Source organism: Struthio camelus, chromosome Z, assembly GCF_040807025.1.
Source record: "Struthio camelus isolate bStrCam1 chromosome Z, bStrCam1.hap1, whole genome shotgun sequence".
NCBI lineage: Eukaryota > Metazoa > Chordata > Aves > Struthioniformes > Struthionidae > Struthio > Struthio camelus.
In genome coordinates, this window is record NC_090982.1 from 89,446,500 (window position 1) to 89,473,146 (window position 26,647).

The following is a 26,647-nucleotide window of genomic DNA, read 5'->3' on the forward strand; positions in this document are numbered from 1 at the left end:
GGCAGGATCCCTGAGAGGAGGGCAGGATCTGGGGGGGCAGGACCCGGGGGGGGGGCAGGATCCCTGAGGGGAGGGCAGGATCTGGGGGGGGCAGGACCCCGGGGGGGGCAGGATCCCTGAGGGGAGGGCAGGATCTGGGGGGGGCAGGACCCCGGGGGGGGCAGGATCCCTGAGGGGAGGGCAGGATCTGGGGGGGGCAGGACCCGGGGGGGGCAGGATCCCTGAGGGGAGGGCAGGGTCTGGGGGGGCAGGACCCCGGGGGGGGAGGCAGGACCTCGGTGTGGGGGGCCGGAGCCCGGGGGGGGCAGGACCCCGGGGGGGGGGCGGAGACGGGGTGGAGGAGACAGGACCCCGGCGGGGGGGGCCGAAGCCGGGGGGGCAGGACCCCGCGGGGGGGGCGGAGACGGGGGGGGCAGGCAGGACCCCGGTGGGGGGGCCGGAGCCGGGGGGGCGGGGGGGGCCGGAGACCGGGGGGGGCAGGACCCCGCGGGGGGGGCCGGAGCCGGGGGGGGCCGCCAGGAGCCGCGCTGCCGGGGCCCCGGGGCGGGGGGGGGCCGGTCGGGCGGCAGGGGGCGGCGGGCGGGGGGCTGCCGCGCTCGAGCCCCCGCGGCCGCTCTTCCCCGGGCGGCCGGGCGCAGGAGGCCGCGACCCCCGCCCTGCCCGGCGTCCGTGCCAGCCCGAGGCGCCCCCTCCCCTCCGCCTCGCTCATCGCGCTCTCTGCCGTTATGTTCAACCATCTTGCACCCAGGCCCCTCCGCAGGCCGCCGAGGCAGCGCAGACCGCGGCCGGGCCCGCCCGACGCCCGGCGGAGGCGGCCGCAGCAGGTGTGTTTGCATGGGGGGGCGCCGTCTGCATGCCCTGGGGGCCAGCCCGCCCCCCGCCCCGCCCGGCCCGGCCCGGCCCCCCAGCCCGGCGGCCGGGCCCCGCCGAGCCCCCGCCGCCGCCCCTCGGCCTCCCCCCGCCGCCGCGCAGGGCCCGGGCGGCCGCGGCCCCTTCCCGCGGAGCGCGGCGGGGGGGGGGGGGGGCGGAGGGCGCCGGGCCCCGGCGGGGGCGGCGGTGCGGGCGCAGGGGGTGCCGGCTCTCAGCCGCGGCCCTCACGGCGGCCGGGGTGCGGGAGCGTGGGCTCCGGGGCAGCTGGGGTGCCCGAGCATGGGCTCCAGGGGTGGCCAGGGTGTCGGAGCATGGGCTCCAGGGCAGCTGGGGTGCCCAAGCGTGGGCTCCGGGGGTGGCCAGGGTGTCCGAGCATGGGCTCAGGGGCGGCGGGGGTGTCCGAGCGTGGGCTCCAGGGCAGCTGGGGTGCCCAAGCGTGGGCTCCGGGGCAGCCGGGGTGTCCAAGCGTGGGCTACACGGACAGCCGGGTTGCTCAAGCGTCACCTCCGGGATGGCCACGGAGCCATACCCTGAGCATTGGCTCCTAGGGCGACCAGAGAGCCTAACCGTGGCCTCCTGGAGCAGCCATGCTGTACAAGCATGGGCTTCTGGGGTGGTCGCAGCGATGCGCCATGCTGGGGCCGGCGTGCCTGAGCCCGAGCCCGGGAGCGGGCTCCTGGGTCCCCGGCGATGGGCCGTGCTGGGGCCGGCGTGCCTGAGCCCGAGCCCGAGAGCGGGCTCCTGGGTCCCCGGCGATGGGCCGTGCTGGGGCCGGCGTGCCTGAGCCCGAGCCCGGGAGCGGGCTCCTGGGTCCCCGGCGATGGGCCGTGCTGGGGCCGGCGTGCCTGAGCCCGAGCCCGAGAGCGGGCTCCTGGGTCCCCGGTGATGGGCCGTGCTGGGGCCGGCGTGCCTGAGCCCGAGCCCGAGAGCGGGCTACTGGGTCCCTAGTGATGGGCCGTGCTGGGGCCAGCGTGCCTGAGCCCGAGCCCGAGAGCGGGCTCCTGGGTCCCCGGTGATGGGCCGTGCTGGGGCCGGCGTGCCTGAGCCTGAGCCCGAGAGCGGGCTGCTGGGTCCCTAGTGATGGGCCGTGCTGGGGCCGGCGTGCCTGAGCCCGAGCCCGGGAGCGGGCTCCTGGGTCCCCAGTGATGGGCCGTGCTGGGGCCAGCGTGCCTGAGCCCGAGCCCGAGAGCGGGCTCCTGGGTCCCTAGTGATGGGCCGTGCTGGGGCCGGCGTGCCTGAGCCCGAGCCCGAGAGCGGGCTCCTGGGTCCCCGGCGATGGGCCGTGCTGGGGCCGGCGTGCCTGAGCCCGAGCCCGAGAGCAGGCTCCTGGGTCCCCGGTGATGGGCCGTGCTGGGGCCGGTGTGCCTGAGCCCGAGCCCGAGAGCGGGCTCCTGGGTCCCCAGTGATGGGCCGTGCTGGGGCCGGCGTGCCTGAGCCCGAGCCCGAGAGCGGGCTCCTGGGTCGCTAGTGATGGGCCGTGCTGGGGCCGGCGTGCCTGAGCCCGAGCCCGAGAGCGGGCTCCTGGGTCCCTAGTGATGGGCCGTGCTGGGGCCGGCGTGCCTGAGCCCGAGCCCGAGAGCGGGCTCCTGGGTCCCCGGCGATGGGCCGTGCTGGGGCCGGCGTGCCTGAGCCCGAGCCCGAGAGCGGGCTCCTGGGTCCCCAGTGATGGGCCGTGCTGGGGCCGGCGTGCCTGAGCCCGAGCCCGAGAGCGGGCTCCTGGGTCCCCGGCGATGGGCCGTGCTGGGGCCGGCGTGCCTGAGCCCGAACCCGGGAGCGGGCTCCTGGGTCCCCAGTGATGGGCCGTGCTGGGGCCGGCGTGCCTGAGCCCGAGCCCGGGAGCGGGCTCCTGGGTCCCCGGCGATGGGCCGTGCTGGGGCCAGCGTGCCTGAGCCCGAGCCCGAGAGCGGGCTCCTGGGTCCCCGGCGATGGGCCGTGCTGGGGCCGGCGTGCCTGAGCCCGAGCCCGAGAGCGGGCTCCTGGGTCCCCGGCGATGGGCCGTGCTGGGGCCGGCGTGCCTGAGCCCGAGCCCGAGAGCGGGCTACTGGGTCCCTAGTGATGGGCCGTGCTGGGGCCGGCGTGCCTGAGCCCGAGCCCGAGAGCGGGCTCCTGGGTCCCCAGTGATGGGCCGTGCTGGGGCCGGCGTGCCTGAGCCCGAGAGCGGGCTGCTGGGTCCCTAGTGATGGGCCGTGCTGGGGCCGGCGTGCCTGAGCCCGAGCCCGAGAGCGGGCTCCTGGGTCCCCAGTGATGGGCCGTGCTGGGGCCAGCGTGCCTGAGCCCGAGCCCGAGAGCGGGCTCCTGGGTCCCTAGTGATGGGCCGTGCTGGGGCCGGCGTGCCTGAGCCCGAGAGCGGGCTGCTGGGTCCCTAGTGATGGGCCGTGCTGGGGCCGGCGTGCCTGAGCCCGAGCCCGAGAGCGGGCTCCTGGGTCCCCGGCGATGGGCCGTGCTGGGGCCGGCGTGCCTGAGCCCGAGCCCGGGAGCGGGCTCCTGGGTCCCCGGTGATGGGCCGTGCTGGGGCCGGCGTGCCTGAGCCCGAGCCCGAGAGCGGGCTCCTGGGTCCCCGGTGATGGGCCGTGCTGGGGCCGGCGTGCCTGAGCCCGAGCCCGAGAGCGGGCTCCTGGGTCCCTAGTGATGGGCCGTGCTGGGGCCGGCGTGCCTGAGCCCGAGCCCGAGAGCGGGCTCCTGGGTCCCCGGCGATGGGCCGTGCTGGGGCCGGCGTGCCTGAGCCCGAGCCCGAGAGCGGGCTCCTGGGTCCCCGGTGATGGGCCGTGCTGGGGCCGGCGTGCCTGAGCCCGAGCCCGAGAGCGGGCTCCTGGGTCCCTAGTGATGGGCCGTGCTGGGGCCGGCGTGCCTGAGCCCGAGCCCGAGAGCGGGCTCCTGGGTCCCCGGCGATGGGCCGTGCTGGGGCCGGCGTGCCTGAGCCCGAGCCCGAGAGCGGGCTCCTGGGTCCCCAGTGATGGGCCGTGCTGGGGCCGGCGTGCCTGAGCCCGAGCCCGGGAGCGGGCTCCTGGGTCCCTAGTGATGGGCCGTGCTGGGGCCGGCGTGCCTGAGCCCGAGCCCGAGAGCGGGCTCCTGGGTCCCTAGTGATGGGCCGTGCTGGGGCCGGCGTGCCTGAGCCCGAGCCCGAGAGCGGGCTCCTGGGTCCCCAGTGATGGGCCGTGCTGGGGCCGGCGTGCCTGAGCCCGAGCCCAAGAGCGGGCTCCTGGGTCCCCAGTGATGGGCCGTGCTGGGGCCGGCGTGCCTGAGCCCGAACCCGGGAGCGGGCTCCTGGGTCCCCAGTGATGGGCCGTGCTGGGGCCGGCGTGCCTGAGCCCGAGCCCGGGAGCGGGCTCCTGGGTCCCTAGTGATGGGCTGTGCTGGGGCCGGCGTGCCTGAGCCCGAGCCCGAGAGCGGGCTCCTGGGTCCCCAGCGATGGGCCGTGCTGGGGCCGGCGTGCCTGAGCCCGAGCCCGAGAGTGGGCTCCTGGGTCCCCGGCGATGGGCCGTGCTGGGGCCAGCGTGCCTGAGCCCGAGCCCGAGAGCGGGCTCCTGGGTCCCCGGCGATGGGCCGTGCTGGGGCCGGCGTGCCTGAGCCCGAGCCCGAGAGCGGGCTCCTGGGTCCCCGGCGATGGGCCGTGCTGGGGCCGGCGTGCCTGAGCCCGAGCCCGAGAGCGGGCTCCTGGGTCGCTAGTGATGGGCCGTGCTGGGGCCGGCGTGCCTGAGCCCGAGCCCGAGAGCGGGCTCCTGGGTCCCTAGTGATGGGCCGTGCTGGGGCCGGCGTGCCTGAGCCCGAGCCCGAGAGCGGGCTCCTGGGTCCCCGGCAATGGGCCGTGCTGGGGCCGGCGTGCCTGAGCCCGAGCCCGGGAGCGGGCTCCTGGGTCCCCGGTGATGGGCCGTGCTGCGGCCAGCGTGCCTGAGCCCGAGCCCGAGAGCGGGCTCCTGGGTCCCCGGCGATGGGCCGTGCTGGGGCCGGCGTGCCTGAGCCCGAGCCCGAGAGCGGGCTCCTGGGTCCCCGGCGATGGGCCGTGCTGGGGCCGGCGTGCCTGAGCCCGAGCCCGGGAGCGGGCTCCTGGGTCCCCGGCGATGGGCTGTGCTGGGGCCGGCGTGCCTGAGCCCGAGCCCGAGAGCGGGCTCCTGGGTCGCTAGTGATGGGCCGTGCTGGGGCCGGCGTGCCTGAGCCCGAGCCCGGGAGCGGGCTCCTGGGTCCCCGGTGATGGGCCGTGCTGGGGCCGGCGTGCCTGAGCCCGAGCCCGAGAGCGGGCTCCTGGGTCCCCGGCGATGGGCCGTGCTGGGGCCGGCGTGCCTGAGCCCGAGCCCGGGAGCGGGCTCCTGGGTCCCCGGTGATGGGCCGTGCTGGGGCCGGCGTGCCTGAGCCCGAGCCCGAGAGCGGGCTCCTGGGTCCCCGGTGATGGGCCGTGCTGGGGCCGGCGTGCCTGAGCCCGAGCCCGAGAGCGGGCTCCTGGGTCCCCGGCGATGGGCCGTGCTGGGGCCGGCGTGCCTGAGCCCGAGCCCGAGAGCGGGCTCCTGGGTCCCCGGCGATGGGCCGTGCTGGGGCCGGCGTGCCTGAGCCCGAGCCCGGGAGCGGGCTCCTGGGTCCCCGGCGATGGGCCGTGCTGGGGCCGGCGTGCCTGAGCCCGAGCCCGAGAGCGGGCTCCTGGGTCCCCGGCGATGGGCCGTGCTGGGGCCGGCGTGCCTGAGCCCGAGCCCGAGAGCGGGCTCCTGGGTCCCCGGCGATGGGCCGTGCTGGGGCCAGCGTGCCTGAGCCCGAGCCCGAGAGCGGGCTCCTGGGTCCCCGGCGATGGGCCGTGCTGGGGCCGGCGTGCCTGAGCCCGAGCCCGAGAGCGGGCTCCTGGGTCCCCGGCGATGGGCCGTGCTGGGGCCGGCGTGCCTGAGCCCGAGCCCGAGAGCGGGCTACTGGGTCCCTAGTGATGGGCCGTGCTGGGGCCGGCGTGCCTGAGCCCGAGCCCGAGAGCGGGCTCCTGGGTCCCCAGTGATGGGCCGTGCTGGGGCCGGCGTGCCTGAGCCCGAGAGCGGGCTGCTGGGTCCCTAGTGATGGGCCGTGCTGGGGCCGGCGTGCCTGAGCCCGAGCCCGAGAGCGGGCTCCTGGGTCCCCAGTGATGGGCCGTGCTGGGGCCAGCGTGCCTGAGCCCGAGCCCGAGAGCGGGCTCCTGGGTCGCTAGTGATGGGCCGTGCTGGGGCCGGCGTGCCTGAGCCCGAGCCCGAGAGCGGGCTCCTGGGTCCCCGGCGATGGGCCGTGCTGGGGCCGGCGTGCCTGAGCCCGAGCCCGGGAGCGGGCTCCTGGGTCCCCGGTGATGGGCCGTGCTGGGGCCGGCGTGCCTGAGCCCGAGCCCGAGAGCGGGCTCCTGGGTCCCCGGTGATGGGCCGTGCTGGGGCCGGCGTGCCTGAGCCCGAGCCCGAGAGCGGGCTCCTGGGTCCCTAGTGATGGGCCGTGCTGGGGCCGGCGTGCCTGAGCCCGAGCCCGAGAGCGGGCTCCTGGGTCCCCGGCGATGGGCCGTGCTGGGGCCGGCGTGCCTGAGCCCGAGCCCGAGAGCGGGCTCCTGGGTCCCCGGTGATGGGCCGTGCTGGGGCCGGCGTGCCTGAGCCCGAGCCCGAGAGCGGGCTCCTGGGTCCCTAGTGATGGGCCGTGCTGGGGCCGGCGTGCCTGAGCCCGAGCCCGAGAGCGGGCTCCTGGGTCCCCGGCGATGGGCCGTGCTGGGGCCGGCGTGCCTGAGCCCGAGCCCGAGAGCGGGCTCCTGGGTCCCCAGTGATGGGCCGTGCTGGGGCCGGCGTGCCTGAGCCCGAGCCCGGGAGCGGGCTCCTGGGTCCCTAGTGATGGGCCGTGCTGGGGCCGGCGTGCCTGAGCCCGAGCCCGAGAGCGGGCTCCTGGGTCCCTAGTGATGGGCCGTGCTGGGGCCGGCGTGCCTGAGCCCGAGCCCGAGAGCGGGCTCCTGGGTCCCCAGTGATGGGCCGTGCTGGGGCCGGCGTGCCTGAGCCCGAGCCCAAGAGCGGGCTCCTGGGTCCCCAGTGATGGGCCGTGCTGGGGCCGGCGTGCCTGAGCCCGAACCCGGGAGCGGGCTCCTGGGTCCCCAGTGATGGGCCGTGCTGGGGCCGGCGTGCCTGAGCCCGAGCCCGGGAGCGGGCTCCTGGGTCCCTAGTGATGGGCTGTGCTGGGGCCGGCGTGCCTGAGCCCGAGCCCGAGAGCGGGCTCCTGGGTCCCCAGCGATGGGCCGTGCTGGGGCCGGCGTGCCTGAGCCCGAGCCCGAGAGTGGGCTCCTGGGTCCCCGGCGATGGGCCGTGCTGGGGCCAGCGTGCCTGAGCCCGAGCCCGAGAGCGGGCTCCTGGGTCCCCGGCGATGGGCCGTGCTGGGGCCGGCGTGCCTGAGCCCGAGCCCGAGAGCGGGCTCCTGGGTCCCCGGCGATGGGCCGTGCTGGGGCCGGCGTGCCTGAGCCCGAGCCCGAGAGCGGGCTCCTGGGTCGCTAGTGATGGGCCGTGCTGGGGCCGGCGTGCCTGAGCCCGAGCCCGAGCCCGAGAGCGGGCTCCTGGGTCCCTAGTGATGGGCCGTGCTGGGGCCGGCGTGCCTGAGCCCGAGCCCGAGAGCGGGCTCCTGGGTCCCCGGCAATGGGCCGTGCTGGGGCCGGCGTGCCTGAGCCCGAGCCCGGGAGCGGGCTCCTGGGTCCCCGGTGATGGGCCGTGCTGCGGCCAGCGTGCCTGAGCCCGAGCCCGAGAGCGGGCTCCTGGGTCCCCGGCGATGGGCCGTGCTGGGGCCGGCGTGCCTGAGCCCGAGCCCGAGAGCGGGCTCCTGGGTCCCCGGCGATGGGCCGTGCTGGGGCCGGCGTGCCTGAGCCCGAGCCCGGGAGCGGGCTCCTGGGTCCCCGGCGATGGGCTGTGCTGGGGCCGGCGTGCCTGAGCCCGAGCCCGAGAGCGGGCTCCTGGGTCGCTAGTGATGGGCCGTGCTGGGGCCGGCGTGCCTGAGCCCGAGCCCGGGAGCGGGCTCCTGGGTCCCCGGTGATGGGCCGTGCTGGGGCCGGCGTGCCTGAGCCCGAGCCCGAGAGCGGGCTCCTGGGTCCCCGGCGATGGGCCGTGCTGGGGCCGGCGTGCCTGAGCCCGAGCCCGGGAGCGGGCTCCTGGGTCCCCGGTGATGGGCCGTGCTGGGGCCGGCGTGCCTGAGCCCGAGCCCGAGAGCGGGCTCCTGGGTCCCCGGTGATGGGCCGTGCTGGGGCCGGCGTGCCTGAGCCCGAGCCCGAGAGCGGGCTCCTGGGTCCCCGGCGATGGGCCGTGCTGGGGCCGGCGTGCCTGAGCCCGAGCCCGAGAGCGGGCTCCTGGGTCCCCGGCGATGGGCCGTGCTGGGGCCGGCGTGCCTGAGCCCGAGCCCGGGAGCGGGCTCCTGGGTCCCCGGCGATGGGCCGTGCTGGGGCCGGCGTGCCTGAGCCCGAGCCCGAGAGCGGGCTCCTGGGTCCCCGGCGATGGGCCGTGCTGGGGCCGGCGTGCCTGAGCCCGAGCCCGAGCCCGAGAGCGGGCTCCTGGGTCCCCGGTGATGGGCCGTGCTGGGGCCGGCGTGCCTGAGCCCGAGCCCGAGAGCGGGCTCCTGGGTCCCCGGTGATGGGCCGTGCTGGGGCCGGCGTGCCTGAGCCCGAGCCCGAGAGCGGGCTCCTGGGTCCCCGGTGATGGGCCGTGCTGGGGCCGGCGTGCCTGAGCCCGAGCCCGGGAGCGGGCTCCTGGGTCCCCGGTGATGGGCCGTGCTGGGGCCGGCGTGCCTGAGCCCGAGCCCGAGAGCGGGCTCCTGGGTCGCTAGTGATGGGCCGTGCTGAGGCCGGCGTGCCTGAGCCCGAGCCCGGGAGCGGGCTCCTGGGTCCCCGGCGATGGGCCGTGCTGGGGCCGGCGTGCCTGAGCCCGAGCCCGAGAGCGGGCTCCTGGGTCCCCGGCGATGGGCCGTGCTGGGGCCGGCGTGCCTGAGCCCGAGCCCGGGAGCGGGCTCCTGGGTCCCCGGTGATGGGCCGTGCTGGGGCCGGCGTGCCTGAGCCCGAGCCCGAGAGCGGGCTCCTGGGTCGCTAGTGATGGGCCGTGCTGGGGCCGGCGTGCCTGAGCCCGAGCCCGAGAGCGGGCTCCTGGGTCCCCGGTGATGGGCCGTGCTGGGGCCAGCGTGCCTGAGCCCGAGAGTGGGCTCCTGGGTCCCCGGCGATGGGCCGTGCTGGGGCCGGCGTGCCTGAGCCTGAGCCCGAGAGCGGGCTCCTGGGTCCCCGGCGATGGGCCGTGCTGGGGCCGGCGTGCCTGAGCCCAAGCCCAGGAGCGGGCTCCTGGGTCCCCGGCGATGGGCCGTGCTGGGGCCGGCGTGCCTGAGCCCAAGCCCAGGAGCGGGCTCCTGGGTCCCCGGCGATGGGCCGTGCTGGGGCCGGCGTGCCTGAGCCCGAGCCCGAGAGCGGGCTCCTGGGTCCCCGGCGATGGGCCGTGCTGGGGCCGGCGTGCCTGAGCCCGAGCCCGAGAGCAGGCTCCTGGGTCCCCGGCGATGGGCCGTGCTGGGGCCGGCGTGCCTGAGCCCGAGCCCGAGAGCGGGCTCCTGGGTCGCTAGTGATGGGCCGTGCTGGGGCCGGCGTGCCTGAGCCCGAGCCCGGGAGCGGGCTCCTGGGTCCCTAGTGATGGGCCGTGCTGGGGCCGGCGTGCCTGAGCCCGAGCCCGAGAGCGGGCTCCTGGGTCCCCGGCGATGGGCCGTGCTGGGGCCGGCGTGCCTGAGCCCGAGCCCGAGAGCGGGCTCCTGGGTCCCCGGCAATGGGCCGTGCTGGGGCCGGCGTGCCTGAGCCCGAGCCCGGGAGCGGGCTCCTGGGTCCCCGGTGATGGGCCGTGCTGCGGCCAGCGTGCCTGAGCCCGAGCCCGAGAGCGGGCTCCTGGGTCCCCGGCGATGGGCCGTGCTGGGGCCGGCGTGCCTGAGCCCGAGCCCGAGAGCGGGCTCCTGGGTCCCCGGCGATGGGCCGTGCTGGGGCCGGCGTGCCTGAGCCCGAGCCCGAGAGTGGGCTCCTGGGTCCCCAGTGATGGGCCGTGCTGGGGCCGGCGTGCCTGAGCCCGAGCCCGGGAGCGGGCTCCTGGGTCCCTAGTGATGGGCCGTGCTGGGGCCGGCGTGCCTGAGCCCGAGCCCGAGAGCGGGCTCCTGGGTCCCTAGTGATGGGCCGTGCTGGGGCCGGCGTGCCTGAGCCCGAGCCCGAGAGCGGGCTCCTGGGTCCCCGGCGATGGGCCGTGCTGGGGCCGGCGTGCCTGAGCCCGAGCCCGAGAGCGGGCTCCTGGGTCCCCGGTGATGGGCCGTGCTGGGGCCGGCGTGCCTGAGCCCGAGCCCGAGAGCGGGCTCCTGGGTCCCCGGTGATGGGCTGTGCTGGGGCCGGCGTGCCTGAGCCCGAGCCCGGGAGCGGGCTCCTGGGTCCCCGGCGATGGGCCGTGCTGGGGCCGGCGTGCCTGAGCCCGAGCCCGGGAGCGGGCTCCTGGGTCCCCGGCGATGGGCCGTGCTGGGGCCGGCGTGCCCGAGCCCGAGCCCGAGAGCGGGCTCCTGGGTCCCCAGTGATGGGCCGTGCTGGGGCCGGCGTGCCTGAGCCCGAGCCCGAGAGCGGGCTCCTGGGTCCCCGGTGATGGGCCGTGCTGGGGCCGGCGTGCCCGAGCCCGAGCCCGAGAGCGGGCTCCTGGGTCCCCGGTGATGGGCCGTGCTGGGGCCGGCGTGCCTGAGCCCGAGCCCGAGAGCGGGCTCCTGGGTCCCCGGTGATGGGCTGTGCTGGGGCCGGCGTGCCTGAGCCCGAGCCCGGGAGCGGGCTCCTGGGTCCCCGGCGATGGGCCGTGCTGGGGCCGGCGTGCCTGAGCCCGAGCCCGAGAGCGGGCTCCTGGGTCCCCGGCGATGGGCCGTGCTGGGGCCGGCGTGCCTGAGCCCGAGCCCGGGAGCGGGCTCCTGGGTCCCCGGTGATGGGCCGTGCTGGGGCCGGCGTGCCTGAGCCCGAGCCCGAGAGCGGGCTCCTGGGTCCCCGGCGATGGGCCGTGCTGGGGCCGGCGTGCCTGAGCCCGAGCCCGGGAGCGGGCTCCTGGGTCCCCGGCGATGGGCCGTGCTGGGGCCGGCGTGCCTGAGCCCGAGCCCGAGAGCGGGCTCCTGGGTCCCTAGTGATGGGCCGTGCTGGGGCCGGCGTGCCTGAGCCCGAGCCCGAGAGCGGGCTCCTGGGTCCCTAGTGATGGGCCGTGCTGGGGCCGGCGTGCCTGAGCCCGAGAGTGGGCTCCTGGGTCCCCGGCGATGGGCCGTGCTGGGGCCGGCGTGCCTGAGCCTGAGCCCGAGAGCAGGCTCCTGGGTCCCCGGCGATGGGCCGTGCTGGGGCCGGCGTGCCTGAGCCCAAGCCCAGGAGCGGGCTCCTGGGTCCCCGGCGATGGGCCGTGCTGGGGCCGGCGTGCCTGAGCCCGAGCCCAGGAGCGGGCTCCTGGGTCCCCGGCGATGGGCCGTGCTGGGGCCGGCGTGCCTGAGCCCGAGCCCGAGAGCGGGCTCCTGGGTCCCCGGCGATGGGCCGTGCTGGGGCCGGCGTGCCTGAGCCCGAGCCCGAGAGCGGGCTCCTGGGTCCCCGGCGATGGGCCGTGCTGGGGCCGGCGTGCCTGAGCCCGAGCCCGGGAGCGGGCTCCTGGGTCCCCGGTGATGGGCTGTGCTGGGGCCGGCGTGCCTGAGCCCGAGCCCGAGAGCGGGCTCCTGGGTCCCCGGCGATGGGCCGTGCTGGGGCCAGCGTGCCTGAGCCCAAGCCCGAGAGCGGGCTCTTGGGGTCCTAGTGATGGGCCGTGCTGGGGCCGGCGTGCCTGAGCCCGAGCCCGAGAGCGGGCTCCTGGGTCCCCGGCGATGGGCAGTGCTGGGGCCGGCGTGCCTGAGCCCGAGCCCGAGAGCGGGCTCCTGGGTCCCCGGCGATGGGCCGTGCTGGGGCCGGCGTGCCTGAGCCCGAGCCCGAGAGCGGGCTCCTGGGTCCCCGGTGATGGGCCGTGCTGGGGCCGGCGTGCCTGAGCCCGAGCCCGGGAGCGGGCTCCTGGGTCCCCGGCGATGGGCCGTGCTGGGGCCGGCGTGCCTGAGCCCGAGCCCGAGAGCGGGCTCCTGGGTCCCCGGCGATGGGCCGTGCTGGGGCCGGCGTGCCTGAGCCCGAGCCCGAGAGTGGGCTCCTGGGTCCCCAGTGATGGGCCGTGCTGGGGCCGGCGTGCCTGAGCCCGAGCCCGGGAGCGGGCTCCTGGGTCGCTAGTGATGGGCCGTGCTGGGGCCGGCGTGCCTGAGCCCAAGCCCGGGAGCGGGCTCCTGGGTCCCCGGTGATGGGCCGTGCTGGGGCCGGCGTGCCTGAGCCCGAGCCCGGGAGCGGGCTCCTGGGTCCCCGGTGATGGGCCGTGCTGGGGCCGGCGTGCCTGAGCCCGAGCCCGAGAGCGGGCTCCTGGGTCCCTAGTGATGGGCCGTGCTGGGGCCGGCGTGCCTGAGCCCGAGCCCGAGAGCGGGCTCCTGGGTCCCCGGCGATGGGCCGTGCTGGGGCCGGCGTGCCTGAGCCCGAGCCCGAGAGCGGGCTCCTGGGTCCCCGGTGATGGGCCGTGCTGGGGCCGGCGTGCCTGAGCCCGAGCCCGAGAGCGGGCTCCTGGGTCCCCGGTGATGGGCCGTGCTGGGGCCGGCGTGCCTGAGCCCGAGCCCGAGAGCGGGCTCCTGGGTCCCCGGTGATGGGCTGTGCTGGGGCCGGCGTGCCTGAGCCCGAGCCCGGGAGCGGGCTCCTGGGTCCCCGGCGATGGGCCGTGCTGGGGCCGGCGTGCCTGAGCCCGAGCCCGGGAGCGGGCTCCTGGGTCCCCGGCGATGGGCCGTGCTGGGGCCGGCGTGCCCGAGCCCGAGCCCGAGAGCGGGCTCCTGGGTCCCCAGTGATGGGCCGTGCTGGGGCCGGCGTGCCCGAGCCCGAGCCCGAGAGCGGGCTCCTGGGTCCCCGGTGATGGGCCGTGCTGGGGCCGGCGTGCCCGAGCCCGAGCCCGAGAGCGGGCTCCTGGGTCCCTAGTGATGGGCCGTGCTGGGGCCGGCGTGCCTGAGCCCGAGAGTGGGCTCCTGGGTCCCCGGCGATGGGCCGTGCTGGGGCCGGCGTGCCTGAGCCTGAGCCCGAGAGCAGGCTCCTGGGTCCCCGGCGATGGGCCGTGCTGGGGCCGGCGTGCCTGAGCCCAAGCCCAGGAGCGGGCTCCTGGGTCCCCGGCGATGGGCCGTGCTGGGGCCGGCGTGCCTGAGCCCGAGCCCAGGAGCGGGCTCCTGGGTCCCCGGCGATGGGCCGTGCTGGGGCCGGCGTGCCTGAGCCCGAGCCCGAGAGCGGGCTCCTGGGTCCCCGGCGATGGGCCGTGCTGGGGCCGGCGTGCCTGAGCCCGAGCCCGAGAGCGGGCTCCTGGGTCCCCGGCGATGGGCCGTGCTGGGGCCGGCGTGCCTGAGCCCGAGCCCGGGAGCGGGCTCCTGGGTCCCCGGTGATGGGCCGTGCTGGGGCCGGCGTGCCTGAGCCCGAGCCCGAGAGCGGGCTCCTGGGTCCCCGGCGATGGGCCGTGCTGGGGCCAGCGTGCCTGAGCCCAAGCCCGAGAGCGGGCTCTTGGGGTCCTAGTGATGGGCCGTGCTGGGGCCGGCGTGCCTGAGCCCGAGCCCGAGAGCGGGCTCCTGGGTCCCCGGCGATGGGCAGTGCTGGGGCCGGCGTGCCTGAGCCCGAGCCCGAGAGCGGGCTCCTGGGTCCCCGGCGATGGGCCGTGCTGGGGCCGGCGTGCCTGAGCCCGAGCCCGAGAGCGGGCTCCTGGGTCCCCGGTGATGGGCCGTGCTGGGGCCGGCGTGCCTGAGCCCGAGCCCGGGAGCGGGCTCCTGGGTCCCCGGCGATGGGCCGTGCTGGGGCCGGCGTGCCTGAGCCCGAGCCCGAGAGCGGGCTCCTGGGTCCCCGGCGATGGGCCGTGCTGGGGCCGGCGTGCCTGAGCCCGAGCCCGAGAGTGGGCTCCTGGGTCCCCAGTGATGGGCCGTGCTGGGGCCGGCGTGCCTGAGCCCGAGCCCGGGAGCGGGCTCCTGGGTCGCTAGTGATGGGCCGTGCTGGGGCCGGCGTGCCTGAGCCCAAGCCCGGGAGCGGGCTCCTGGGTCCCCGGTGATGGGCCGTGCTGGGGCCGGCGTGCCTGAGCCCGAGCCCGGGAGCGGGCTCCTGGGTCCCCGGTGATGGGCCGTGCTGGGGCCGGCGTGCCTGAGCCCGAGCCCGAGAGCGGGCTCCTGGGTCCCTAGTGATGGGCCGTGCTGGGGCCGGCGTGCCTGAGCCCGAGCCCGAGAGCGGGCTCCTGGGTCCCCGGCGATGGGCCGTGCTGGGGCCGGCGTGCCTGAGCCCGAGCCCGAGAGCGGGCTCCTGGGTCCCCGGTGATGGGCCGTGCTGGGGCCGGCGTGCCTGAGCCCGAGCCCGAGAGCGGGCTCCTGGGTCCCCGGTGATGGGCCGTGCTGGGGCCGGCGTGCCTGAGCCCGAGCCCGAGAGCGGGCTCCTGGGTCCCCGGTGATGGGCTGTGCTGGGGCCGGCGTGCCTGAGCCCGAGCCCGGGAGCGGGCTCCTGGGTCCCCGGCGATGGGCCGTGCTGGGGCCGGCGTGCCTGAGCCCGAGCCCGGGAGCGGGCTCCTGGGTCCCCGGCGATGGGCCGTGCTGGGGCCGGCGTGCCCGAGCCCGAGCCCGAGAGCGGGCTCCTGGGTCCCCAGTGATGGGCCGTGCTGGGGCCGGCGTGCCCGAGCCCGAGCCCGAGAGCGGGCTCCTGGGTCCCCGGTGATGGGCCGTGCTGGGGCCGGCGTGCCCGAGCCCGAGCCCGAGAGCGGGCTCCTGGGTCCCCGGTGATGGGCCGTGCTGGGGCCGGCGTGCCTGAGCCCGAGCCCGAGAGCGGGCTCCTGGGTCCCCGGTGATGGGCCGTGCTGGGGCCGGCGTGCCTGAGCCCGAGCCCGGGAGCGGGCTCCTGGGTCCCCGGCGATGGGCCGTGCTGGGGCCGGCGTGCCTGATCCCGAGCCCGAGAGCGGGCTCCTGGGTCCCCGGCGATGGGCCGTGCTGGGGCCGGCGTGCCTGAGCCCGAGCCCGGGAGCGGGCTCCTGGGTCCCCGGTGATGGGCCGTGCTGGGGCCGGCGTGCCTGAGCCCGAGCCCGAGAGCGGGCTCCTGGGTCCCCGGTGATGGGCCGTGCTGGGGCCGGCGTGCCTGAGCCCGAGCCCGAGAGCGGGCTCCTGGGTCCCCGGTGATGGGCCATGCTGGGGCCGGCGTGCCTGAGCCCGAGCCCGGGAGCGGGCTCCTGGGTCCCCGGTGATGGGCCGTGCTGGGGCCGGCGTGCCTGAGCCCGAGCCCGAGAGCGGGCTCCTGGGTCCCTAGTGATGGGCCGTGCTGGGGCCGGCGTGCCTGAGCCCGAGCCCGAGAGCGGGCTCCTGGGTCCCTAGTGATGGGCCGTGCTGGGGCCGGCGTGCCTGAGCCCGAGAGTGGGCTCCTGGGTCCCCGGCGATGGGCCGTGCTGGGGCCGGTGTGCCTGAGCCTGAGCCCGAGAGCAGGCTCCTGGGTCCCCGGCGATGGGCCGTGCTGGGGCCGGCGTGCCTGAGCCCAAGCCCAGGAGCGGGCTCCTGGGTCCCCGGCGATGGGCCGTGCTGGGGCCGGCGTGCCTGAGCCCGAGCCCAGGAGCGGGCTCCTGGGTCCCCGGCGATGGGCCGTGCTGGGGCCGGCGTGCCTGAGCCCGAGCCCGAGAGCGGGCTCCTGGGTCCCCGGCGATGGGCCGTGCTGGGGCCGGCGTGCCTGAGCCCGAGCCCGAGAGCGGGCTCCTGGGTCCCCGGCGATGGGCCGTGCTGGGGCCGGCGTGCCTGAGCCCGAGCCCGAGAGCGGGCTCCTGGGTCCCCAGTGATGGGCCGTGCTGGGGCCGGCGTGCCTGAGCCCGAGCTCGAGAGCGGGCTCCTGGGTCCCCGGTGATGGGCCGTGCTGGGGCCGGCGTGCCTGAGCCCGAGCCCGGGAGCGGGCTCCAGGGTCGCTAGTGATGGGCCGTGCTGGGGCCGGCGTGCCTGAGCCCAAGCCCGGGAGCGGGCTCCTGGGTCCCCGGTGATGGGCCGTGCTGGGGCCGGCGTGCCTGAGCCCGAGCCCGAGAGCGGGCTCCTGGGTCCCTAGTGATGGGCCGTGCTGGGGCCGGCGTGCCTGAGCCCGAGCCCGAGAGCGGGCTCCTGGGTCCCCGGCGATGGGCCGTGCTGGGGCCGGCGTGCCTGAGCCCGAGCCCGGGAGCGGGCTCCTGGGTCCCCAGTGATGGGCTGTGCTGGGGCCGGCGTGCCTGAGCCCGAGCCCGAGAGCGGGCTCCTGGGTCCCTAGTGATGGGCCGTGCTGGGGCCGGCGTGCCTGAGCCCGAACCCGGGAGCGGGCTCCTGGGTCCCCGGTGATGGGCCGTGCTGGGGCCGGCGTGCCTGAGCCCGAGCCCGAGAGCGGGCTCCTGGGTCCCCGGCGATGGGCCGTGCTGGGGCCGGCGTGCCTGAGCCCGAGCCCGAGAGCGGGCTCCTGGGTCCCCGGCGATGGGCCGTGCTGGGGCCGGCGTGCCTGAGCCCGAGCCCGAGAGCGGGCTCCTGGGTCCCCGGCGATGGGCCGTGCTGGGGCCGGCGTGCCTGAGCCCGAGCCCGAGAGCGGGCTCCTGGGTCCCCGGCGATGGGCCGTGCTGGGGCCGGCGTGCCTGAGCCCGAGCCCGAGAGCGGGCTCCTGGGTCCCCGGTGATGGGCCGTGCTGGGGCCGGCGTGCCTGAGCCCGAGCCCGAGAGCGGGCTCCTGGGTCCCCGGCGATGGGCCGTGCTGGGGCCGGCGTGCCTGAGCCCGAGCCCGGGAGCGGGCTCCTGGGTCCCCAGTGATGGGCCGTGCTGGGGCCGGCGTGCCTGAGCCCGAGCCCGAGAGCGGGCTCCTGGGTCCCCGGTGATGGGCCGTGCTGGGGCCGGCGTGCCTGAGCCCGAGCCCTAGAGTGGGCTCCTGGGTCCCTAGTGATGGGCCGTGCTGGGGCCGGCGTGCCTGAGCCCGAGCCCGAGAGCGGGCTCCTGGGTCCCCGGCGATGGGCCGTGCTGGGGCCGGCGTGCCTGAGCCCGAGCCCGAGAGCGGGCTCCTGGGTCCCCAGCGATGGGCCGTGCTGGGGCCGGCGTGCCTGAGCCCGAGCCCGAGAGCGGGCTCCTGGGTCCCCGGCGATGGGCCGTGCTGGGGCCAGCGTGCCTGAGCCCGAGAGCGGGCTCCTGGGTCCCCGGTGATGGGCTGTGCTGGGGCCGGCGTGCCTGAGCCCGAGCCCGGGAGCGGGCTCCTGGGTCCCCGGTGATGGGCCGTGCTGGGGCCGGCGTGCCTGAGCCCGAGCCCGAGAGCGGGCTCCTGGGTCCCTAGTGATGGGCCGTGCTGGGGCCGGCGTGCCTGAGCCCGAGCCCGGGAGCGGGCTCCTGGGTCCCCAGTGATGGGCTGTGCTGGGGCCGGCGTGCCTGAGCCCGAGCCCGAGAGCGGGCTCCTGGGTCCCCGGCGATGGGCCGTGCTGGGGCCGGCGTGCCTGAGCCCGAGCCCGGGAGCGGGCTCCTGGGTCCCCAGTGATGGGCTGTGCTGGGGCCGGCGTGCCTGAGCCCGAGCCCGAGAGCGGGCTCCTGGGTCCCTAGTGATGGGCCGTGCTGGGGCCGGCGTGCCTGAGCCCGAGCCCGAGAGCGGGCTCCTGGGTCCCCGGTGATGGGCCGTGCTGGGGCCGGCGTGCCTGAGCCCGAGCCCGAGAGCGGGCTCCTGGGTCCCTAGTGATGGGCCGTGCTGGGGCCGGCGTGCCTGAGCCCGAGCCCGGGAGCGGGCTCCTGGGTCCCCGGTGATGGGCTGTGCTGGGGCCGGCGTGCCTGAGCCTGAGCCCGGGAGCGGGCTCCTGGGTCCCCGGCGATGGGCTGTGCTGGGGCCGGCGTGCCTGAGCCCGAGCCCGAGAGCGGGCTCCTGGGTCCCCGGCGATGGGCCGTGCTGGGGCCGGCGTGCCTGAGCCCGAGCCCGAGAGCGGGCTCCTGGGTCCCTAGTGATGGGCCGTGCTGGGGCCGGCGTGCCTGAGCCCGAGCCCGGGAGCGGGCTCCTGGGTCCCCGGTGATGGGCCGTGCTGGGGCCGGCGTGCCTGAGCCCGAGCCCGAGAGCGGGCTCCTGGGTCCCCGGCGATGGGCCGTGCTGGGGCCGGCGTGCCTGAGCCCGAGCCCGAGAGCGGGCTCTTGGGGTCCCCGGTGATGGGCCGTGCTGGGGCCGGCGTGCCTGAGCCCGAGCCCGAGAGCGGGCTCCTGGGTCCCCGGCGATGGGCCGTGCTGGGGCCGGCGTGCCTGAGCCCGAGCCCGAGAGCGGGCTCCTGGGTCCCCGGCGATGGGCCGTGCTGGGGCCGGCGTGCCTGAGCCCGAGCCCGAGAGCGGGCTCTTGGGGTCCTAGTGATGGGCCGTGCTGGGGCCGGCGTGCCTGAGCCCGAACCCGGGAGCGGGCTCCTGGGTCCCCGGCGATGGGCCGTGCTGGGGCCGGCGTGCCTGAGCCCGAGCCCGGGAGCGGGCTCCTGGGTCCCCGGCGATGGGCCGTGCTGGGGCCGGCGTGCCTGAGCCCGAGCCCGGGAGCGGCCTCCTGGGTCCCCGGCGATGGGCCGTGCTGGGGCCGGCGTGCCTGAGCCCGAGCCCGGGAGCGGGCTCCTGGGTCCCCGGCGATGGGCCGTGCTGGGGCCGGCGTGCCTGAGCCCGAGCCCGAGAGCGGGCTCCTGGGTCCCTAGTGATGGGCCGTGCTGGGGCCGGCGTGCCTGAGCCCGAGCCCGAGAGCGGGCTCCTGGGTCCCCGGCGATGGGCCGTGCTGGGGCCGGCGTGCCTGAGCTCGCGCCCGGGAGCGGGCTCCTGGGTCCCCGGCGATGGGCCGTGCTGGGGCCGGCGTGCCTGAGCTCGCGCCCGGGAGCGGGCTCCTGGGTCCCCGGCGATGGGCCGTGCTGGGGCCGGTGTGCCTGAGCCCGAGCCCGGGAGCGGGCTCCTGGGTCCCCGGTGATGGGCCGTGCTGGGGCCGGTGTGCCTGAGCCCGAGCCCGGGAGCGGGCTCCTGGGTCCCCGGCGATGGGCCGTGCTGGGGCCGGCGTGCCTGAGCTCGCGCCCGGGAGCGGGCTCCTGGGTCCCCGGCGATGGGCCGTGCTGGGGCCGGCGTGCCTGAGCCTGAGCCCGAGAGCGGGCTCCTGGGGCCCCGGTGATGGGCCGTGCTGGGGCCGGCGTGCCTGAGCCCGAGCCCGAGAGCGGGCTCCTGGGTCCCCGGTGATGGGCCGTGCTGGGGCCGGCGTGCCTGAGCCCGAGCCCGAGAGCGGGCTCCTGGGTCCCCGGCGATGGGCCGTGCTGGGGCCGGCGTGCCTGAGCCCGAGCCCGAGAGCGGGCTCCTGGGTCCCCGGCGATGGGCCGTGCTGGGGCCGGCGTGCCTGAGCCCGAGCCCGAGAGCGGGCTCCTGGGTCCCCGGCGATGGGCCGTGCTGGGGCCGGCGTGCCTGAGCCCGAGCCCGAGAGCGGGCTACTGGGTCCCTAGTGATGGGCCGTGCTGGGGCCGGCGTGCCTGAGCCCGAGCCCGAGAGCGGGCTCCTGGGTCCCCGGTGATGGGCCGTGCTGGGGCCGGCGTGCCTGAGCCCGAGCCCGAGAGCGGGCTCCTGGGTCCCTAGTGATGGGCCGTGCTGGGGCCGGCGTGCCTGAGCCCGAGCCCGAGAGCGGGCTCCTGAGTCCCTAGTGATGGGCCGTGCTGGGGCCGGCGTGCCTGAGCCCGAGCCCGAGAGCGGGCTCCTGGGTCCCCAGTGATGGGCCGTGCTGGGGCCGGCGTGCCTGAGCCCCAACCCGGGAGCGGGCTCCTGGGTCCCCGGTGATGGGCCGTGCTGGGGCCGGCGTGCCTGAGCCCGAGCCCGAGAGCGGGCTCCTGGGTCCCCGGCGATGGGCCGTGCTGGGGCCGGCGTGCCTGAGCCCGAGCCCGAGAGCGGGCTCCTGGGTCCCCGGTGATGGGCCGTGCTGGGGCCGGCGTGCCTGAGCCCGAGCCCGAGAGCGGGCTCCTGGGTCCCCGGCGATGGGCCGTGCTGGGGCCGGCGTGCCTGAGCCCGAGCCCGAGAGCGGGCTCCTGGGTCCCCGGTGATGGGCCGTGCTGGGGCCGGCGTGCCTGAGCCCGAGCCCGAGAGTGGGCTCCTGGGTCCCCGGTGATGGGCCGTGCTGGGGCCGGCGTGCCTGAGCCCGAGCCCGAGAGCGGGCTGCTGGGTCCCCGGTGATGGGCCGTGCTGGGGCCGGCGTGCCTGAGCCCGAGCCCGGGAGCGGGCTCGTGGGTCCCTGGTGATGGGCCGTGCTGGGGCCGGCGTGCCTGAGCCCGAGCCCGAGAGCGGGCTCCTGGGTCCCCGGCGATGGGCCGTGCTGGGGCCGGCGTGCCTGAGCCCGAGCCCGAGAGCGGGCTCCTGGGTCCCTAGTGATGGGCCGTGCTGGGGCCGGCGTGCCTGAGCCCGAGCCCGAGAGCGGGCTCCTGGGTCCCCGGTGATGGGCCGTGCTGGGGCCGGCGTGCCTGAGCCCGAGCCCGGGAGCGGGCTCCTGGGTCCCTAGTGATGGGCCGTGCTGGGGCCGGCGTGCCTGAGCCCAAGCCCGAGAGCGGGCTGCTGGGTCCCCAGTGATGGGCCGTGCTGGGGCCGGCGTGCCTGAGCCCGAGCCCGAGAGCGGGCTCCTGGGTCCCTAGTGATGGGCCGTGCTGGGGCCGGCGTGCCTGAGCCCGAGCCCGAGAGTGGGCTCCTGGGTCCCCGGCGATGGGCCGTGCTGGGGCCGGCGTGCCTGAGCCCGAGCCCGAGAGCGGGCTCCTGGGTCCCCGGTGGTGGGCCGTGCTGGGGCCGGCGTGCCTGAGCCCGAGCCCGAGCCCGAGAGTGGGCTGCTGGGTCCCTAGTGATGGGCCGTGCTGGGGCCGGCGTGCCTGAGCCCGAGCCCGAGAGCGGGCTGCTGGGTCCCCGGTGATGGGCCGTGCTGGGGCCGGCGTGCCTGAGCCCGAGCCCGAGAGCGGGCTCCTGGGTCCCTAGTGATGGGCCGTGCTGGGGCCAGCGTGCCTGAGCCCGAGCCCGAGAGCGGGCTCCTGGGTCCCTAGTGATGGGCCGTGCTGGGGCCGGCGTGCCTGAGCCCGAGCCCGAGAGCGGGCTCCTGGGTCCCTAGTGATGGGCCGTGCTGGGGCCGGCGTGCCTGAGCCCGAGCCCGAGAGCGGGCTCCTGGGTCCCCGGTGATGGGCCGTGCTGGGGCCGGCGTGCCTGAGCCCGAGCCCGAGAGCGGGCTCCTGGGTCCCCGGCGATGGGCCGTGCTGGGGCTGGCGTGCCTGAGCCCGAGAGCGGGCTCCTGGGTCCCTAGTGATGGGCCGTGCTGGGGCCGGCGTGCCTGAGCCCGAGCCCGAGAGCGGGCTCCTGGGTCCCCGGCGATGGGCCGTGCTGGGGCCGGCGTGCCTGAGCCCGAGCCCGAGAGCGGGCTCCTGGGTCCCCGGTGATGGGCCGTGCTGGGGCCGGCGTGCCTGAGCCCGAGCCCGAGAGCGGGCTCCTGGGTCCCCGGTGATGGGCCGTGCTGGGGCCGGCGTGCCTGAGCCCGAGCCCGAGAGCGGGCTCCTGGGTCCCCGGCGATGGGCCGTGCTGGGGCCGGCGTGCCTGAGCCCGAGCCCGAGAGCGGGCTCCTGGGTCCCCGGCGATGGGCCGTGCTGGGGCCGGCATGCCTGAGCCCGAGCCCGAGAGTGGGCTCCTGGGTCCCCGGTGATGGGCCGTGCTGGGGCCGGCGTGCCTGAGCCCGAGCCCGAGAGCGGGCTCCTGGGTCCCTAGTGATGGGCCGTGCTGGGGCCGGCGTGCCTGAGCCCGAGCCCGAGAGCAGGCTCCTGGGTCCCCGGTGATGGGCCGTGCTGGGGCCAGCGTGCCTGAGCCCGAGCCCGAGAGTGGGCTCCTGGGTCCCCAGTGATGGGCCGTGCTGGGGCCGGCGTGCCTGAGCCCGAGCCCGAGAGCGGGCTCCTGGGTCCCCGGTGATGGGCCGTGCTGGGGCCGGCGTGCCTGAGCCCGAGCCCGAGAGCGGGCTCCTGGGTCCCCGGCGATGGGCCGTGCTGGGGCCGGCGTGCCTGAGCCCGAGCCCGAGAGCGGGCTCCTGGGTCCCTAGTGATGGGCCGTGCTGGGGCCGGCGTGCCTGAGCCCGAGCCCGAGAGCGGGCTCCTGGGTCCCCGGCGATGGGCCGTGCTGGGGCCGGCGTGCCTGAGCCCGAGCCCGAGAGCGGGCTCCTGGGTCCCTAGTGATGGGCCGTGCTGGGGCCGGCGTGCCTGAGCCCGAGCCCGAGAGCGGGCTCCTGGGTCCCCGGTGATGGGCCGTGCTGGGGCCGGCGTGCCTGAGCCCGAGCCCGAGAGCGGGCTCCTGGGTCCCCGGCGATGGGCCGTGCTGGGGCCGGCGTGCCTGAGCCCGAGAGCGGGCTCCTGGGTCCCTAGTGATGGGCCGTGCTGGGGCCGGCGTGCCTGAGCCCGAGCCCGAGAGCGGGCTCCTGGGTCCCCGGCGATGGGCCGTGCTGGGGCCGGCGTGCCTGAGCCCGAGCCCGAGAGCGGGCTCCTGGGTCCCTAGTGATGGGCCGTGCTGGGGCCGGCGTGCCTGAGCCCGAGCCCGAGAGCGGGCTCCTGGGTCCCCGGCGATGGGCCGTGCTGGGGCCGGCGTGCCTGAGCCCGAGAGCGGGCTCCTGGGTCCCTAGTGATGGGCCGTGCTGGGGCCGGCGTGCCTGAGCCCGAGCCCGAGAGCGGGCTCCTGGGTCCCCGGCGATGGGCCGTGCTGGGGCCGGCGTGCCTGAGCCCGAGCCCGAGAGCGGGCTCCTGGGTCCCTAGTGATGGGCCGTGCTGGGGCCGGCGTGCCTGAGCCCGAGCCCGAGAGCGGGCTCCTGGGTCCCCGGTGATGGGCCGTGCTGGGGCCGGCGTGCCTGAGCCCGAGCCCGAGAGCGGGCTCCTGGGTCCCCGGTGATGGGCCGTGCTGGGGCCGGCGTGCCTGAGCCCGAGCCCGAGAGCGGGCTCCTGGGTCCCCGGTGATGGGCCGTGCTGGGGCCGGCGTGCCTGAGCCCGAGCCCGGGAGCGGGCTCCTGGGTCCCCGGCGATGGGCCGTGCTGGGGCCGGCGTGCCTGAGCCCGAGCCCGAGAGTGGGCTCCTGGGTCCCTGGTGATGGGCCGTGCTGGGGCCGGCGTGCCTGAGCCCGAGCCCGAGAGCGGGCTGCTGGGTCCCTGGTGATGGGCCGTGCTGGGGCCGGCGTGCCTGAGCCCGAGCCCGGGAGCGGGCTCCTGGGTCCCTAGTGATGGGCCGTGCTGGGGCCGGCGTGCCTGAGCCCGAGCCCGAGAGCGGGCTCCTGGGTCCCCGGTGATGGGCCGTGCTGGGGCCGGCGTGCCTGAGCCCGAGCCCGGGAGCGGGCTCCTGGGTCCCTAGTGATGGGCCGTGCTGGGGCCGGCGTGCCTGAGCCCGAGCCCGAGAGCGGGCTCCTGGGTCCCTAGTGATGGGCCGTGCTGGGGCCGGCGTGCCTGAGCCCGAGCCCGAGAGCGGGCTCCTGGGTCCCCGGCGATGGGCCGTGCTGGGGCCGGCGTGCCTGAGCCCGAGCCCGAGAGCGGGCTCCTGGGTCCCTAGTGATGGGCCGTGCTGGGGCCGGCGTGCCTGAGCCCGAGCCCGGGAGCGGGCTCCTTGGTCCCCGGCGATGGGCCGTGCTGGGGCCGGCGTGCCTGAGCCCGAGCCCGAGAGCGGGCTCCTGGGTCCCTACTGATGGGCCGTGCTGGGGCCGGCGTGCCTGAGCCCGAGCCCGGGAGCGGGCTCCTGGGTCGCTAGTTATGGGCCGTGCTGGGGCCGGTGTGCCTGAGCCCGAGCCCGAGAGCGGGCTCCTGGGTCCCCGGCGATGGGCCGTGCTGGGGCCGGCGTGCCTGAGCCCGAGCCCGAGAGCGGGCTCCTGGGTCCCCGGTGATGGGCCGTGCTGGGGCTGGCGTGCCTGAGCCCGAGCCCGAGAGCGGGCTCCTGGGTCCCCGGTGATGGGCCGTGCTGAGGCCGGCGTGCCTGAGCCCGAGCCCGAGAGCGGGCTCCTGGGTCCCTAGTGATGGGCCGTGCTGGGGCCGGCGTGCCTGAGCCCGAGCCCGAGAGCGGGCTCCTGGGTCCCCGGTGATGGGCTGTGCTGGGGCCGGCGTGCCTGAGCCCGAGCCCGAGAGCGGGCTCCTGGGTCCCCGGTGATGGGCCGTGCTGGGGCCGGCGTGCCTGAGCCCGAGCCCGGGAGCGGGCTCCTGGGTCCCCGGTGATGGGCCGTGCTGGGGCCGGCGTGCCTGAGCCCGAGCCCGGGAGCGGGCTCCTGGGTCCCCGGCGATGGGCCGTGCTGGGGCCGGCGTGCCTGAGCCCAAGCCCAGGAGCGGGCTCGTGGGTCCCCGGCGATGGGCCGTGCTGGGGCCGGCGTGCCTGAGCCCGAGCCCGAGAGCGGGCTCCTGGGTCCCCGGCGATGGGCCGTGCTGGGGCCGGCGTGCCTGAGCCCGAGCCCGAGAGTGGGCTCCTGGGTCCCTGGTGATGGGCCGTGCTGGGGCCGGCGTGCCTGAGCCCGAGCCCGAGAGTGGGCTCCTGGGTCCCTAGTGATGGGCCGTGCTGGGGCCGGCGTGCCTGAGCCCGAGCCCGAGAGTGGGCTCCTGGGTCCCCGGCGATGGGCCGTGCTGGGGCCGGCGTGCCTGAGCCCGAGCCCGAGAGTGGGCTCCTGGGTCCCCGGTGATGGGCCGTGCTGGGGCCGGCGTGCCTGAGCCCGAGCCCGGGAGCGGGCTCCTGAGTCCCCAGTGATGGGCCGTGCTGGGGCCGGCGTGCCTGAGCCCGAGAGCGGGCTCCTGGGTCCCCGGTGGTGGGCCGTGCTGGGGCCGGCGTGCCTGAGCCCGAGCCCGGGAGCGGGCTCCTGGGTCCCTAGTGATGGGCCGTGCTGGGGCCGGCGTGCCTGAGCCCGAGCCCGAGAGCGGGCTCCTGGGTCCCTAGTGATGGGCCGTGCTGGGGCCGGCGTGCCTGAGCCCGAGCCCGAGAGCGGGCTCCTTGGTCCCCGGCGATGGGCCGTGCTGGGGCCGGCGTGCCTGAGCCCGAGCCCGAGAGCGGGCTCCTGGGTCCCTAGTGATGGGCCGTGCTGGGGCCGGCGTGCCTGAGCCCGAGCCCGAGAGCGGGCTCCTGGGTCCCCGGTGATGGGCCGTGCTGGGGCCGGCGTGCCTGAGCCCGAGCCCGAGAGCGGGCTCCTGGGTCCCCGGCGATGGGCCGTGCTGGGGCCGGCGTGCCTGAGCCCGAGCCCGAGAGCGGGCTCCTGGGTCCCCGGTGATGGGCCGTGCTGGGGCCGGCGTGCCTGAGCCCGAGCCCGAGAGCGGGCTCCTGGGTCCCCGGCGATGGGCCGTGCTGGGGCCGGCGTGCCTGAGCCCGAGCCCGAGAGCGGGCTCCTGGGTCCCCGGTGATGGGCCGTGCTGGGGCCGGCGTGCCTGAGCCCGAGCCCGAGAGCGGGCTCCTGGGTCCCCAGTGATGGGCCGTGCTGGGGCCGGCGTGCCTGAGCCCGAGCCCGAGAGCGGGCTCCTGGGTCCCCGGTGCTGGGCTGTGCTGGGGCCGGCGTGCCTGAGCCCGAGCCCGAGAGCGGGCTCCTGGGTCCCTAGTGATGGGCCGTGCTGGGGCCGGCGTGCCTGAGCCCGAGCCCGAGAGCGGGCTCCTGGGTCCCCGGTGATGGGCTGTGCTGGGGCCGGCGTGCCTGAGCCCGAGCCCGAGAGCGGGCTCCTGGGTCCCCGGTGATGGGCCGTGCTGGGGCCGGCGTGCCTGAGCCCGAGCCCGAGAGCGGGCTCCTGGGTCCCTGGTGATGGGCCGTGCTGGGGCCGGCGTGCCTGAGCCCGAGCCCGAGAGCGGGCTCCTGGGTCCCCGGTGATGGGCTGTGCTGGGGCCGGCGTGCCTGAGCCCGAGCCCGAGAGCGGGCTCCTGAGTCCCCGGTGATGGGCCGTGCTGGGGCCGGCGTGCCTGAGCCCGAGAGCGGGCTCCTGGGTCCCCGGTGATGGGCCGTGCTGGGGCCGGCGTGCCTGAGCCCGAGCCCGGGAGCGGGCTCCTGGGTCCCCGGCGATGGGCCGTGCTGGGGCCGGCGTGCCTGAGCCCGAGCCCGAGAGCGGGCTCCTGGGTCCCCGGCGATGGGCCGTGCTGGGGCCGGCGTGCCTGAGCCCGAGCCCGAGAGCGGGCTCCTGGGTCCCCGGCGATGGGCCGTGCTGGGGCCGGCGTGCCTGAGCCCGAGCCCGAGAGCGGGCTCCTGGGTCCCTGGTGATGGGCCGTGCTGGGGCCGGCGTGCCTGAGCCCGAGCCCGAGAGCGGGCTCCTGGGTCCCTAGTGATGGGCCGTGCTGGGGCCGGCGTGCCTGAGCCCGAGCCCGGGAGCGGGCTCCTGGGTCCCTAGTGATGGGCCGTGCTGGGGCCGGCGTGCCTGAGCCCGAGCCCGAGAGCGGGCTCCTGGGTCCCTAGTGATGGGCCGTGCTGGGGCCGGCGTGCCTGAGCCCGAGCCCGAGAGCGGGCTGCTGGGTCCCCGGTGATGGGCCGTGCTGGGGCCGGCGTGCCTGAGCCCCAACCCGGGAGCGGGCTCCTGGGTCCCCGGTGATGGGCCGTGCTGGGGCCGGCGTGCCTGAGCCCGAGCCCGGGAGCGGGCTCCTGGGTCCCCGGCGATGGGCCGTGCTGGGGCCGGCGTGCCTGAGCCCGAGCCTGGGAGCGGGCTCCTGGGTCCCCGGTGATGGGCCGTGCTGGGGCTGGCGTGCCTGAGCCCGAGCCCGAGAGCGGGCTCCTGGGTCCCCGGTGATGGGCCGTGCTGGGGCCGGCGTGCCTGAGCCCGAGCCCGAGAGCGGGCTCCTGGG

At 78.3% G+C, this 26,647-nt stretch overlaps 1 protein-coding gene across 1 annotated transcript in view; it reads left to right on the plus strand.

Moving 5' to 3' along the window:
* Positions 1 to 733: 733 nt before the first annotated feature.
* The window catches only part of LOC104139381 (zinc finger protein 532), an 85,229-nt gene continuing 59,315 nt past the window's right edge, over positions 734 to 26,647 (plus strand). The window contains exon 1 of the mRNA XM_068928062.1: positions 734 to 824. The gene's annotated coding sequence lies outside the window, so the exon portion shown is untranslated. The remainder of the gene's footprint in view (positions 825 to 26,647) is intronic.